The 15,218-nt window shown below is 51.9% G+C and overlaps 1 protein-coding gene across 1 annotated transcript in view; it reads left to right on the forward strand.

The window, feature by feature from the left end:
- Window positions 1-15,218, forward strand: part of LOC309601781 (carbonic anhydrase 9-like) — a gene marked incomplete at both ends in the record, with an annotated part of 35,211 nt that overhangs the window by 12,545 nt on the left and 7,448 nt on the right. The gene's annotated exons all lie outside the window — the stretch shown is intronic.

Raw genomic sequence — 15,218 nt, forward strand, 5'->3', positions numbered from 1 at the left:
AACTACAGTGAATGATACTGAGAATGAACAAAGAATCTGCTAGCAGCAGTAAAAGCAGTGGATCAGCAAAGGATGCTGTGGCTTCGAGGTGAAGATGTGCATGGAAAAACCTGAGAATCGTTCCCAGTCAAGACCCTACAGAGGAAACTCTAATACTCCACAAAAGGGTCTTTAGTAGTATTTGAAGGGGATTGGGGAAACAACAGAGGGGAGATGGCCCCTATGTAAAGAATAAAAATTAAACTTCAGGTGTGACTCCACAACTGAAGTATTTGCCTCCATGTTGCTAGACACAGGAACAGAAGCAGAGGACCCAACAAAAAGCAAGTATAAGAACAGACCACCCCATCCAGAATAAGGCATTCAAATGGCTTGGAATTTACAGCCCAAGAGCTGAAAGAAGCAACAATCAGCTTGCAGGTCTGGTGTCCAGCTGAAGGTGGTGCCACACGAGAGAATAATAAATGTACCTCACTTTCAGTGGAGAAAAGGGATCTAGATATCTTTAGATGAAGGAAAGTTATAGAATAAGCAGGAAGAAGGATAAAATGGAATACATATTTGCTAAAATGATTTTGTACCAAACTAATCTAGTATCTCTCTGGACAAAGGAAATGTTCTGGGTTACTTTACCAGGATTTCAATAAATTATTTGATATAATTTCAGTTGTGAGTATTAATTAAAGTGAAGAGGATAAGGACTGTAAAGTAAAGATTTAATAAAACAGGGAAAAATAATCGGTCATCTCCAGAAAAGAGGCACTGAGCAGTAAAGAAGATATTACTGAAGTTCCTCAAAGATTGGTTTTAGGACCCACTTTTATAAATATTGTTGTTAGGAGCCTTCACAAAGTGCGAGAATGTGCCAATTAAATGAAGCTGGGAAACACTGCTGTTGCAGTTGAAAATCAAGCTATTGCAGTAGTATTGTGAAGACTGTCTGTAGCAGCACGAAACCTCATATTCCTGAGTGCTGATGAGCTGCTAATGAGAACTCCTGATATAAACTAGTGTAGGAAAACAAAAAAGAAGAGCAGGCAAACCACTTGATTGTGTGCTTGCTATGAGCAGTTTCACATATAGCAGAAGCATTTTCCATATAGATTAAATTTAGCACGTGTACATTCAGAAAAGATTAACTAAAACTTGAAGAGTTGCAGAGGGTTAATGGGATTGGGAGAAGAAGGGGCATTTATTTTCTGATAAGCTAAGCTCTTTTGGACTTCTGTCTAACCTTTCAAAACACAGTTTGAGAAGGGATAGAGTTGCTGCCTATAAATACATCAGGGAATAAATGCTACCAAAAGGGCAGCCTTCACATAGGAACAAATATATACATTTTAATGGAAAAATCAAAGAAGATTCGTAAATACTGAGGTTTTATAATAAACCCAAGGAAGTACAGGGCAGGAGGAGGACCACTGCTTTCCATGTATAGCTCGAGCAAGTCATGAGGGAGGCCACGTAGTTGCTTTTTACCAAAGGGGGATTGGACTCAGTGCCCAGGCAAGTGCTGTCAGTCCTAATTTGCACATAGCTATAGGTAAAATCTTGTTCTGTTTGCTGTAATTAAAAAGATTGACTTATTCACTGCTCATGGTGATCATGGTGCAGCTCACTGCTCTTAGAAATGTTTGCCAGCTCCAAGTCTTCACATTTTTATTCTGCTGGGACAGTGCTATAGCTGGTGTTTGCCAGCAGCTAGCTGCTGGGGAGGTTGCTTGTCTACCTGGAACAGACTGACACAGGGGTCCAAAGGCTCCTATGTAGAACTTGCCTGAAGTCAGACTTTCTGGTTTCCAGAAGTTTTGGTATTTTGAAATTCAGATTTGGAAGCAAATCTCTTAAAAATAAAATAAAATTCAGTTTCTCATTACTCAAGATTTTTTTCATTTTTACTGATAGATAACAATGGATGTGTAAATATTATATGTTTTAATTGTATATAGAAACACAAAAATGTATATTTTTAAACAATCCCTACTAGAGCTGCTAGAATTCATAGCTCCACAGGGGTGGCCCTGGTCCAGGAGCTCCCAGGCCAACTGGTTCCTCTGGCTACTTGCTTCCTACAGTTTGGTTACAGAGAAGAGCAGACCAGGATCTGGCCAGACTGGGTCTAGAGCCCCATAACACAGAGGTGCTGGGGTTAGTCTGAAATTAGGAACTATTATCCTGGAAAATCAGGGGACATCAATGAGCTAATTAACACTCTCGCCTCCTACCCTTAGGCACTGCAAGTTGGTTATTTGCTGGAGATGATAAGCTATGCACTGCGGCAGTGGAGGGCTTGGGGGGGGGGGGTGACGTTACAAGCACAATAATGTACAGTGTGATGGAGCATTTGCTATGGGGATGTGCTGGGTTTCCCATGTAACACATGTGAGGGTGGCCCCACTCCTTCAGTGAATGTCAGCAAGGTGTGTACTTTCACCAGCTCCTGCTAACTTTCCTACCTCTGTAATGAAAAATATACTTACTAGAGCACTTGTTCATCACTGGTCCTTGGAAGCCTCCCTTCAGGTAGCCTAGCTGCTTTCTATCCTTGTTTTAACAACATACATAATGAGAGTGGTCACCAGGCCATTCCTGTTATGATGGTGGGTCTGTGTGTTCCCATTTTCAGAAGGCACTCGCTTTCTCCAAACAGCTTTCTGCATAGAAGTAAACTGCTTGTAAAGTTTGAGCAAAGTCTCTGCTTCTCTTTTGGATGCTGAAAAAAGGAAAGCTATAGAAATGAAAGCAAAAACAATTGGAGGGAGACATTTTATGCAACTTTTGCAATTGCAAACTAGAGTCTAATATCACCTTGAAGAAAAGATTATTATTTAGGCAATTCTAACCAAATCTCAGCAACAAAATACAAACTGCAGGTGCCAGTATCTGGGATTCACCTCAGTGAATGGCATAGATCAGTCTGGTTTCATTTGGAGGTCATCCAGTGAACTTCTAAATCGTGAATAGGCACAACAGCAGCACTGACGAACTAGTGCCCGTTGCTGTTACATTAAAAATAACAGACAATAAGCCCACACAAGAGCTCAGGAATTCCCATGGGAAAGGATTACTGGTACAAATTTGAATCAAGCCGAGAGTCCTAAAGTTCTGCTAGACATCCAAGCCTCTCCTTAGCATGAGTTAATTTTCCTGGGAATGACGTCTTTTTTTCCAGAGAATAAACCCTTTTACAAGCATTTAGAGGTCATCCCTCCCCACAGCACTGCAGCTAAAACAAGACCAGCCAGTGTTTCCAGAAGTACATCCACTCTAGCTTGGCCCAGTGCATCTTATACTGCTGAGGATCAGAGAAGCTCCCTGGTATGTTGGTGCTTTGTGCCTCAGACTGGATCCATGCTGAGCTGAGCAGAGGTTTGATGCTGTGCATTTCAGGATGCCTCATAGCAAAGGGCACAGAGCTGGGCTGCTTACAGGGGCCTGAATCCAGCTGACCATATCTCCTCTGACATAAGTGTACCAGAGAAGCACAGGGGACACCTTTTGGTGAGGATATTACATTGGTGTGAATCTTGTAGAGAACAAATGCTGTGCTCTTCCACCTGGCTTGCAAGGCTCGTGGGATGGGGCTGTGATCCACAACCCGTGGCATTCCCAGAAGGCACATCCAGACAAAGTGCCCTGATGATGGAGTCACCTTTCATTCTAACAGTGTCTTCAGCTGCCAAGTATCATCTTTACAAGAGAGCTGACAAAAAGTATAAGAAATCATAGGTGGAAGGATGACACGTGCGATTACAGCTTCTGTGATATGATACATGCAGCCTCGAAGAGTAATGAAGAGGGAGGACAATGAAACCTAAAAAGACAGGGCAGCAAAGTTGACGGCTCCATAATTACTCCGTTTGCGCAGAGTCGAAGCAGGGAACACAGGGTAACCTGTCTGGGGAAGCAAACAGGTGTGAGGTGGAAACCGCATGGGGCTTGTCCTGAAAAAGGGATAGACTCAGCCTGTCCTTCCTCTGCCATATCCAGTTGCCTTCTTCCTCTTCAGTCAGGATAAAGACCATTAATAAGATAAACTACAGGAACGTGAGAAGGAAAGAGTGTTGGAATTGTGTTTTATGGTTTGTTTTCCCCCCGCAGTCCTATTTCCTTGAGCCTTGATAAATGAATGTCTTCTTATCTGATGGTTCAGCTTATCTGGTGTTGGGAGGAACAAGGTGAATCAGGATAAAGTCTGCGGTTTAGGAGCGCATTGATCCTACCTGCAGGTCACCACCAGTGACAGGGCTTGCTGGAGAGGCCAGGTGCAAGGGAACGTCTCTGGCACAGTGGAGGGCAGGAACCCATGGTACCAAGTTGCAAAGGGTCAGCACAGCGGCCAGCTTTTCAGGAGAGGTTCCTTCTGCTCAGCACAAAATCCAGCCCCAGCCCCAGCAGGATCTCCTATACCACATGACAGGTCTTGAGCCCTGTCACAGTGATGGCAGTGGCAGGTCTGTGGATGTGGATGTATTCACAGGGGCTATGCTGAGCACATTCCACATTCATAAAATCTGTGCTGGGATGACCAGTGATTTAGGCTGGGAAACAGCTGGGCAAACTAATTTAGCAAAGGCGTGGGGCCCATGGGGCACAGCACAGATGTGGAACTCTGGCAGCACCATGGAGCAAGGAGTCCATTAACTTGTCCAATATCTTCTTGTGTGTGCACAAATTACATGTTTGGGGAAAGGCGTTCCCCCATTCCCTTCTGCAGCACATGAAAAAATATTTTGCTGTTTGGGATCAAACTTCCTGCTTGATGATTTTGGTTGATTATGCCCTAAATCCACTATCCCGAGAGAGTAAGTGCTTGTTCCCTGCTCCCTGATCCCATACAAGCCGGGATGCTACGGGCACAGACCTCACTTCACCTGCTGGGCAGCCATACCTGCTTTGCTCCTTCCTTGCATGGAAATCACCCCTGCCCCCGAAAAGCCCTGGGGCCCCGTGCCTGCTGTTTCTGACTCTGACCCTTTTGTGATGGGAGATTTATACAACAGCAGGATGGGTGTGTGTGTGTGTGTGTGTTTTGTTCTTTGCTGCTTTCTTGATAATCCCTGATGTTTACTTCACTTTTTTCTTGGCAAGCAGTGAGCTGATATCACCACGACTCTCTGATCTCTTCTGCGAGTTGCATTAGCTAATGTAAGTCCACCCTCTTGCAGTGCATCCTTGATTACACCACCTGTGCACCACTTTGCATCTACCAACATGGACCACAATCTGCTGTTGATGTGCCTGGTCACTCAGCACCATTATTGCCCCCTTGAACTCTTCAAGGCATCTTCAGTCCTTTACAGCCCTAAATTAATGTTGCAGCTAATTCTGTCCCATCACTGCTCATGTGCTTTTTCAGACCATTTATGAAAATGCTGAAAAGCACAAGCCCTAGTGCAGCTCCCAGGGAGGCATCACTGGTACCTCCCTCCACCTTGAAAACTGACCTGATATCCTACCTTCCATTGCCTGTCTGCTTAACCACAGAGACACAGAGACCAGCATGTTATAGGATGAGATGGACTAAGGACATTTGGTGCAGAAACTTGTTCAAAGCTTTTTGGGATCCAGGTATGCTACGTACATATACTGAGCTGCACCTACACACTTCCCATCTCTTCTGAGGTGCAGCAGAAAGGCAGGACTTCTGTCCGGAGTGGGGTTGTATCATCCTTTGGCCTCAACAGAAAGAAATGCTTTTCTTAACTGTACATTGCAGAAGAGAAGGGACACCCACCACTGAGGGGGTCCCTCACCCACTGCTGAGGAGAGGGGATATTCACCGCTGAGAGGGTCCTTCACCCCTTGCTGAGGAGAGGGGACACTCACTGATGAGGGGGCCGACAGGGTCTCCCGCCCCCCTGCACAGGGGCCCAGCCGCGCGCCCCACGCAGGTGCACATTGGGCGGCTCACCGGACCGGATCGGACCGGACTGGGCCAGGCGACGGTAGACTTTGCCGCCAGCCTCTATAAAAGGTAATGGCAGCTTGAATCAGAGCCGCTGCCTTCTTCCCACCCGCTTTCATGTACACGTGGCCCTACAGGCAGGCACGCACGGAGCCACCGCCGGCCATCACGCGCCGCATCTGTGCACTTGCTAGAGATGAGCTGCCCTGCGGGTCTCCCTCCTGCTCCTGGCCACCCTAGGCCGCACCGGCAGTGAGCACAAGCAGGAGCACTGCGGCGAGGATCCCCTGTACTCCTAGGAGAGAGGTGAGCCAGGGGGGCACCCCAATGCACTGGGCGCTCTTGTGCTGGCTTTGATGTCCCTAGTGAACGGGCACCTTGATGTGTGGGGCACCCCAGTACTGAGTTTGGGTCCCTGATGCATGGGGTTCCCCCCCTTGCTGGGTTTGGGGTCACAGATGCACAGAGCACCCCAATGCATGGGATCCCGGATTTGGGCTGCCAAATGCTTTGGAGGGGTCCTCAACGCTGAGGGGCTTCCCCCTTGCTTGGTTTGGGGGGGTTGCTGTGCCACCTGCTGCACCCCTGTTAGGGGCCCAGGTGTTACCCAGTGTGGGGATGCCCCTGTGGGGCTGTGCCCACCTGGCATTGCTCAGCTGTGGGAGCTCCCCCCCAGCGTATCCCTACCTTTGTCCCTGCTCCTGCCAGCTCCTGTGCAGCCTGGCCCCTGCCCAGGGGTTGGGGGCCACTGCCTTGAGTGCAGCCCTTTTCCCCTGTGAAGTCCCTCTTCCACCAGATCAGGGGGGTTATGTTTGCCAGCACAGGGGCAGCTGGGACTGAGCAGTGCCTTGCTGGGTCCGGCCCTGGACCCCAGTATTGTGGGATGATGGCCAGGCCCCTCTGTCCTGCAGCGTGGCCTCTCCCTGATGGGGTCTATCGTGCCTGGCCCCGCATTCATGTCATCCACCCACAGCCTGGTGAGGACAGGGTCTGGCCCTGCTGTGGAGTTGGTGGGGGTCTGCCCCATGGCTGGCAATGGGGAACAGGGGATGTGCCTGAGCTCAGGGCTGGATGGTGTTCTGTGCTCCCCCCACTCCCCCATGCCAAGAGCTGTCTTGCTGGCGGTGTGGGGGCTTTCAGATTTCAGGGTCATTATTTCAGGGGAAAAGTCCTGGGTCTCTGGTCTTGGCCCCTTCTCTGACCTGGGGACTGTGATGCTGCCAGCGCTCAGCAGGAATTTGGGGGCAGTGCCATGCATTTACTCGCTTGGGGCTGAGCCCTGCTCTGGGACATTCCTGTCCCTGGCTATGTTCCTCAGCCCAACTTTGCCTGTGGATTTGTTTTTCAGGCTCAGCCTCATAGCATGTCCTTGGTTTTGCCTCTGGTAAGGAGTTGCCCTGACTTGTGCTGGGACAGCTGCCCTGTGGTATGGACCAGCAATTGTTTGGTGCCAGGAGCTGCTTTTGTTTTTGCAATGAATCACATTGTTTGGTGCCAGGAGCTGCTTTTGTTTTTGCAATGAATCACATTTCTTACTAGAGCTGCTCTTGCTGGGCTGAGCACTGGATGGAGACAGGGGTGCAGATGGTCCTTGCCGCAGAGATGAAGTAACCCAGGCCACAGGGTGGGAGGGTGTCAGGTGTTCAGCATACCATGCACTGGCAGCAAGTGGCAGGGCACAATGTGGGGGTTGGGGTGGGTGGGGAGTTTGGGATGGAGATGGGAAAAGGAGGTGAGGGGTGGGAGGTGGCAGGGAGGTAGGTAAGGAACAGGCAGCCTGGCCCATGTTGTACTGGTGTTAGAGGCTGAAGATCTGGCTAGAGTCCCATTAGGGAGCAAGTCTCGGCTGGGACCCACAAAGGCTTCTGCCAAGCACTAGAAGCTGCATGCCTCTGCATTGCTGCTGGGTGATGTGCTGGCTCCCTTCTCCTCAAGGCTTGTATGTGAGGTAGGGCTGGTGGCCCCTCAGCCACTTGGCACAAGCCAGGGGTTGTCACTGAGGCTTTCCCATGGGGTTGCCCTCTGAGGAGCCTCTGGCTTGCTCAGAGACTGAAGTCCTGTGTTATGGGTGTCTTTGGGAAACGGTAACTCCCTTTCCCACTGCAGCCTGCTTCCTTTCTCCCTCCTATTCAGACCTGCCCTGCTCTCTGTGTCCTCCTCTTGATCATTCCCCAATGCCCTTTTCCAGCTGAGCCCATTTCTCTTGCTTAATCCTCCTTATTCATCTCATTCCCCAGCTCCAAGCACTGATCTGTCCCCTGGGATTTCCCCATTCTTATCCCTTCTGCTGGGATGGCCCTTTCTCTGCAGTGCTCTGCAACTGTTTCCTCTTTTCCCTGGTACTTGCTGGGGCAGTTGGGTTCACAGGGAACAGGAATGTGCCCTGGTGTAAAGCCTGCCCTATGCCTTCCCCCACCCAAACCCTTGCCCCTCTGTGGGGGAGCTGGCCCGGTCTCGGGCCCTGCAGCCCAAGCAGTTCTCCCCCAGGAGCACAAAGAACAGTCCCTGTGGTGACCTGCGCTACTGGTGGCAAATTAAAGACTGATCCCAAAGGCTTGCAGTGGGTCAGAGTTTATAAACACAAAGGGGCTTTAATGCAGCCAGGCTTGGGCTGTGCACAGGGCAGTGTCCTGGGCTGAAAAGAGCATGGGCTCTGCGTGGGGTGTGTCTGGATGGAGAAACCAGGGCTGTGCTTGCGGAGGTAGGGCTGGGAAGGCACAGTCCTCCCGTAGAGAGGATCTTCAGGGGGGCTTGGCAGAAGGATGCTCAGGTTGTGTGCCCTGCTGCCCAGACCCTGTGCCAGCACTGTGCTTGCCACAGACTGGCCTGGGGAGCTGGCTGTGGGCAGTGTGAGCATGGCAGCACAGCCTGGGTACTGTGATCAGGTTATATCACTTTCAAGGGACAAGGTGCTTGGATGTGTTTTGTAGGCTGGGACCTGGCTGCTGTGGCTGGTCCCTGCTTTGGGACTTTCACTCTGTGCATCTCTGCATGTCCTGGTAGCTCCTGGCTCACTGAGCATCAGGACTAACACCCTGTTTTCACTCTTCTCTGGGCTGCGAGCTCCACTGGTCTCCCCACAGCCTGGGACTGATCTGCAGACAGGGGCTTCTCCCTCAGGGGCACAGCAAGGTGGTCCTGCCCTGGCATCCCCTGTGAACCAGTCTCATCCCACAGGGCTTTGACCAGCAGACCTGGGTCTAGCTCAGGGCTGGGTCCCAGCAGAGAGAAGAGGCTCTGGCAGGATCTGAGTGCTCCCTGTGGCTGAGCACAGGGCATTGTGTGCCCAGCCGATAAGAGAACAGGATGTCCAAGCCAGAAGTGAGCCTGCTGCCCTGCCTGCTGTGCACAAGCCATCAAACTTCTTTTGCTGGAGTTCAAGGCAAGCAGGCAGCACCAATGGCTGTGTTGCTGCCAGGCAGCATCCACACTGAAAGGCACATGGCTGCTGTCCTACATTTTAGTGTTGTCAGGTGCCCTGCAGCAGCTTCAGGCTGTGTACACCCTAAAATGTGAGATGCTGAAGATAGAGGGGGCAGACACATAGGGCAGACCCTCTGGTCTTCTTCTGTATTGCCTGGCTCTTCTGAGGGGTGCCTCTTGCTCCATGCAAATGATTAGGAGTCCCTTGGGTGCATGGTCCATCCCTATGTTCCTGTGGTGAGGTCTCCTCCTGGGAGCAGCCTGCTGCATCGGTGCCTACATGGGATTAGCAGTGGCTCATAGTTGTGCTGGCTCCTTACCCTGCTGGAAGCTGCTCCTATCCTTTCTCCCAGGCTGCAGGACATGCTGAGTAGCATGCTGGTAACAGCAGCATCTGCCTGAACTCAGCAGGAAAGTGGTGTCGGATGGTATCGGATGTCAAGGAGGGAAGGGAGCTGGTGCTTGCGGCAGCGCCAGTATCCCAAAATGGGAGGGCTGAGAGGGAGCGAGAAACAGGAGGAGAAAGCACGAAAGAGGGAGTGCGTGAAAGGGGGAAAACTCTGCTGGATTGTGGGCTGCTGGGGGAAAGGGGGGCTCTGTGTGGCTGAACATGGAGGCTTTCTCACCTGCAACGGCAGTCAGCTCCTGTTGGTGCCCTGCTAGGTTTTCCTGTTGGGACCCCTGCAAGGAGTCCTCTTCTTGCATGTTATCTCCTAGTGTGCTCATCACAGTGGTGGGCAACAGCTAGGTTGTTTCCCTCTACATTTTTGGGAGTGCTTTGCAGCTCCTGCTGGGGCTGTGGATGCTCTGAGGTAGGGCAGGGTGCGCAAAGAGCTGCAGTATCTGTCACCGAGGTGCAACCACCTCTTTTGTGGTGAGTGGCAGCAGTTCAGCAGAAAGGAGACCTGGCACCATGTGGCTTTCCAAGGGAGAAGACATGCTCTGGCAGGGAGCATGGGAGGCAGGCTGAAATTATGTGAATCAATATTTGGGCAGGGCAGTGGGTTAACGTTCACAGCAAAGGGCTGCGAGATTGGAAATGCCCCCACATGGAAGGGACTGGAGTATTGCAAGGCTCCTCTGAGCCATGCTGAGGCTGGGGCAAATGCTGAGAGACCGACCCAGCGCCTGGGCTGGGCTCGTCTCAATGCTCTCTTGCAGCACTTGGTGCATGTGCCAAGGGGGCCCAACCCTGCACAGCTGGGCTTGTGAGATGCCTCCCTAAATGGGTGGCCTGGCTATGCTGTAGCTGTGCCCAGATCCATGGGATGGGGAAATGTGCTCAGGTGGCTTCAGTGTGTGGATAAGTGCTTGTGAGTGCTCTTGGCTCTGATGCCAAGAGACCCCTGGGGAAGTCTGTTGTGTCAGGATGGATTGGCTGACTCCTGGGAGCAGCTGCAGCCTTTGGGGTGTTCAGGGCTGCTGAGCTGAGCCAGTGGGAGGCCACAAGAAGGGTCTGGAGCCCCCTCAGCTGCAGGAACATATGGGCGCGGAGACATGGGATCCTGGGGTGGGTGGCACAGTGCTGGCACAGCAGGGCAGGTGCCAGCATGGTGCTATTGCTCAATCTACAATCTGACATTTGAGTTGCTTTCTGTCAAGGCAGAGTACCTGGAGGTGAGCAGAAAGTAGGATGCTGGGGCAGGCCATGCCAGTTCAGGCATGTGCAGCAAGCCAAGGCACTGTGTGCCAACCCTGGGCTGCTGTGTGTTATCTGTACCAGGTGTGCCCCAATGCAGGTGTGCTCCAATGCAGGTGCCCCTCAGAGGGGCTCCCCATGCTGATAGGCACCCTTATGCTGCAGGAGGGGAATCCTGCCTAGGAAGCAGCAAACATGGCTCTTGTGTGCAAGCCATGACCACCTCATGCAGATAGTGCCAGGTGGGACAGGAGAGTGGGGACAGGGTGGGGGAAGATATGGGGTGTTTCCAGAGGAGGGTCTGTAACCTGGATTTTGGTGCATAATCAATATCAGGGGAGCAGGTAACATTTGTGTGAGTGAGGTGGGCAAGGATGAATCTCAGCTTGCTGCAGCACAGCCAGGTGCATCCCAGGGCAGTGCCATGCAAGCAGGCATGGAGCAGGCACTGCAGCATGTCCTGGAGCACACACGTTTCTGCCTGATGCAAGCCATGGCTTGCCTGGCCCTCTGCTTGCTGCCCCTTCTACATATGCCTTTGGGAGTACCCAGTGCCTGGACAAGTGATTCCTGGGCATCAGAAGCGCTACAGAGATGAGTCACTGGAGATGCTGGAGGGACTCCCAAGGGCTATTCTCTTCTCTGCAACTCCTGGTGCCCCTAAGCACCCTCCAGTCCTTACCGGCCTGGTTTTGCCATGGCCATCCGCTCTCCAGGGTGGCAGCTGTGCCAAAAGCCCCTGGGGGTGCCTGTGCCTGGATCCTCACTGAGAAGAAGGCAGGGTCCTGCTGGGCTTGCGTCACATAGGAAGAGGCACACTTTCTGAGGCCCAGATGTCCTTTCTCACCCCTGAGCTGGAATCCACTCCTATTAATAGCAAGTGGCTGTTGATAGCCACTGTCAGCAGCAGGGATGGGGACTGGAACAGTGCCTGCTGAACTACTCCTGTATCCTGGCTGGGCTGGCAGGCATTTGCCCCACTGAGGGACGGAGATCATATCAGGGCTGGACTGTACCTGCTAAATGCTCCTCCATGTCCTTGCACCCTGGGGAGCTGATGGAGGTGGGTGTGGGTGCTGCCCCTCGCTGCTGGGTGCATGCACCCCCTTGCCCCAAGCCTGTCCCACCCCAGGTGGGACAACAGCCTGTCTGCACCAGCGCTGTGCCCATGGTGAGCATGCTGGTAAGGACAAGTCAGAGGAGGAGCACATGAATTACCTGTTGTGCCAGTCAGGGTAGGGACATAATCCTTATGGGCTGTGTTTCTCTGCCTGGGGCAAATCCAAGTCCTGTGTCCCTTTGCCTGGAGCTGGTTGTTTGTGGAAGGGCTGGTGATAGCCAAGTTGTTTGGTCAGGAGTGTCTGAGAAGAGGCTCTGGGGCACCTCTAAGGCCAGCTCCAGCGACATGCTGGGAGCCTGGGCTTTGCTGGCAGCTCCAGAAGAGAGTGATGGTGTGTGGAGCACTTGTATCCTCAGAACCTGCCCCAAGAGGGCTTTGCTTCCTCCAGGTCTGCACACCAGGGACACCCTCAGCTGTGGGAGGCTCAGGGCATGCCAACGTGTCCTGCACCAAAGCACATCCTGCCCTGCTGTGGCTGCTGTGTGCCCCATGAGTGACACAGGGTGTGCAGAGGTCCTGGCATGGGCTCCCCCATCCTCCCCTCTGCTTTTCTTAGAGAAAGGGTTTGCATGAGGTAGGACCCTTACACACCTCTGTGTAGGAATTTGGGTGGTTGGGTGAGTTGGGGCAGGAGGCTGCTGGGATGGAAACTGTGTGTTTGGTCTGGTACATTTTCCTGTGGCAGTCTGCCCCTGTGGCTAGGGGCACTTGCTGTTGAGGAAGACAAGGTTTTGGTGCTCATTTGCTTCCTCTGCTGTGAGTCCCGGGGTTGCTTTCCCCAGTGGGTGTCTGTGCAGTGCAATGCAACTTGCTACCCAAATTCTTCGTGGTGCGGGAGCTGTTCTTCCCCCACACCTCCCCCAGCACTTTGGCATTGCAGGAGTGCCACCAGGACAGCCACTTCCCTGGCTGCTCTTGCTTATAGAGCCTGAGCAGGGAAGCTGCAGGCCTGTCTCATTAAGTGCTTTATCTTGGGATAGTGGGAGGTTTTGGCTGCTCCAGAATAGCTTCAGGAGTGCTGGTACAGCTGCTCAATGACGGAAGCCAATATCTGTGATTTTTCCATTATAAGGATGATAACAAAGTGTCAGTCCCTGGGGTTTTCCCTCTGGCTGAAGCATGCAGGAGACCTGGCCTTGCTCAGAGGAGACAGTGCCCTCCAGGAGCATTCCCCTCACTGGGGCAGGGGAAGAGTGGGAAAGCAAAGGCAGGGAGGGGGATTGAAGGCAGAGGGGTGTAGTGGGAGCCCAGGGACCTGCTGCTGGGGCCAAGAGCGCTGCCTGGCAGAGGTGTGTTTGCTGCCAACATTTTTCTTCCATTCATGTGGGTTTTTTTCTCCTTTTCAAGGTCCTGACTGTAGTCACTGGATCTATGAAGGTAAATACCCTGCAGTTACTCCTGCTTTTTTCCTGTCATCCAACAGACCTTGGGCCTGAGCCAGCTGTGGTTAACAACTACAGGGCTCCTGTGCACACTCTGCTGCTCGCCCTTCCATCCTGCCTGACCCTGCCACCTCAGCGGTGCCTGAACCTGGGTACAGATGGGCTGAAGAGCCAGGGGGTTGTTCTGATTTGAGCAGGAAGCAGCAGCTGCATCAAGGGTCCCCTGGGTGTGGGGGATGCCCCTCAGGGCAGGGCTCCTCCCTGAACGGGTGCTTGCCTGATCCTATGCCAAACTGGGAAGCAGGCTGGGCTCTCCAGGCTGGACTTGCAGCCCGTGCTGGGACTTTGACCTGCTCGGGGATTAGCTTGTGTCCTCACCTCTGTCCCCCTCCCTCCCCATCCTGCTTGGCCCTGCTCTCCCACCATGGCTTGGGGGGCTTCTCCACAGTACCTGTGATGGGCATTGCTGCAGCTCTAGTGCAAATGCACACCTTCCTACCACAGTGGTGGGCCAGGCCCTGGCACCATCACTCTGCTTGGGACCAGGGGATGGCTTGGACTTGCTAATGCCCAGCTCAGTCTTTACAGGGGTCCTATGAGGGGCTGGTGAGGTGAACCTGGGCTTGCACTGGCCCAAGGCATGCTAGAAGTAGCCCCTGTGGTGTGAGGGGAGGTTTTGGGGCATCAGCCGTGCTTATCCCAGCTATGGTGCTGCAGAGAAGCAGCAATTTAAGCAGTCACCCCAGCTATGCGAGCTGGCCCTTTGCAGGGCTGTACCAACACAACTATAGCTGGGAACCTATCATCAGACCTGTGGCTGTGGGCTCACATGATCCCAGCAGCACTGTGGCACCTTGCTTGTAGCAGAGCAGGCAAAGTGGTAGGTTGATACCTGCCAGAAGCCAGACTGTGCAAGGCAGCAAACGTGATGAGCTGCAGAGCAGCAGCTCCTCAGCCTGCCAAGTCCATTTGATACCTGTGAATATAGATAGAAGCTATCAATTCAAGTCATTAGAATCGTTGCACAACAGATGTAACCAAAGTAAATCTTTGTGAATAGTTAAGACACTTGTAAGAAGCTCCTGAATACTCCCCCTTTAGACAGCTAGGCCTTGGGAGAGCAGATATGCGGAACCATGAGGATAACAAAGTTGCAAGATGACCATTAGACCAGAACAAACCGACCTTGAAGGACATAGTATACGTGATCCCAGAACTGAGTTTGCGCAGAAGTAAAGGTCAGTCAGCGAACACAGTGAAGAAGACTACGAGCCTTCATCTGAAGACCACCTGAAGACCACCACGGAAGACGACTGCGCATATGGATCGGACATTTACATATGTTAATAAGTTCCAGGAAATCTCATGTTTATGTAAATGAATTCTTGGAAATCCTATGAATATGTATATTTTCATAGTATATAATTACTGAAAGTTTATCAAGCCGTCAGAGCACTCATGGTGGAATGATCCCCAGTGCTGCCCGATGCTGTAATAAAGAATGCCTGCTTTCTAAAACTCCAAAACAAAGCTTTAGAGAGTGAATTATTTTGCTGCTTTCCAGTAACAGGTTTGTAAATGATCTTCTTGCACTCTTCCCAAACACCTCTAAAATAAACTGTCCTGGTAGCTCATCATGCCCTGAGACCTTTCCTGATACAGCTGCACACAGTCACATGGTGGCACAGAGCTGCTCCCAAGCTAACTTGGTGGAAACTAACCTTGTGTGCATGGCTTATTCCCTGG

The sequence above is a fragment of the Platalea leucorodia genome (assembly GCF_965183815.1).
Source record: "Platalea leucorodia genome assembly, chromosome: W".
In the NCBI taxonomy this organism is placed as follows: domain Eukaryota; kingdom Metazoa; phylum Chordata; class Aves; order Pelecaniformes; family Threskiornithidae; genus Platalea; species Platalea leucorodia.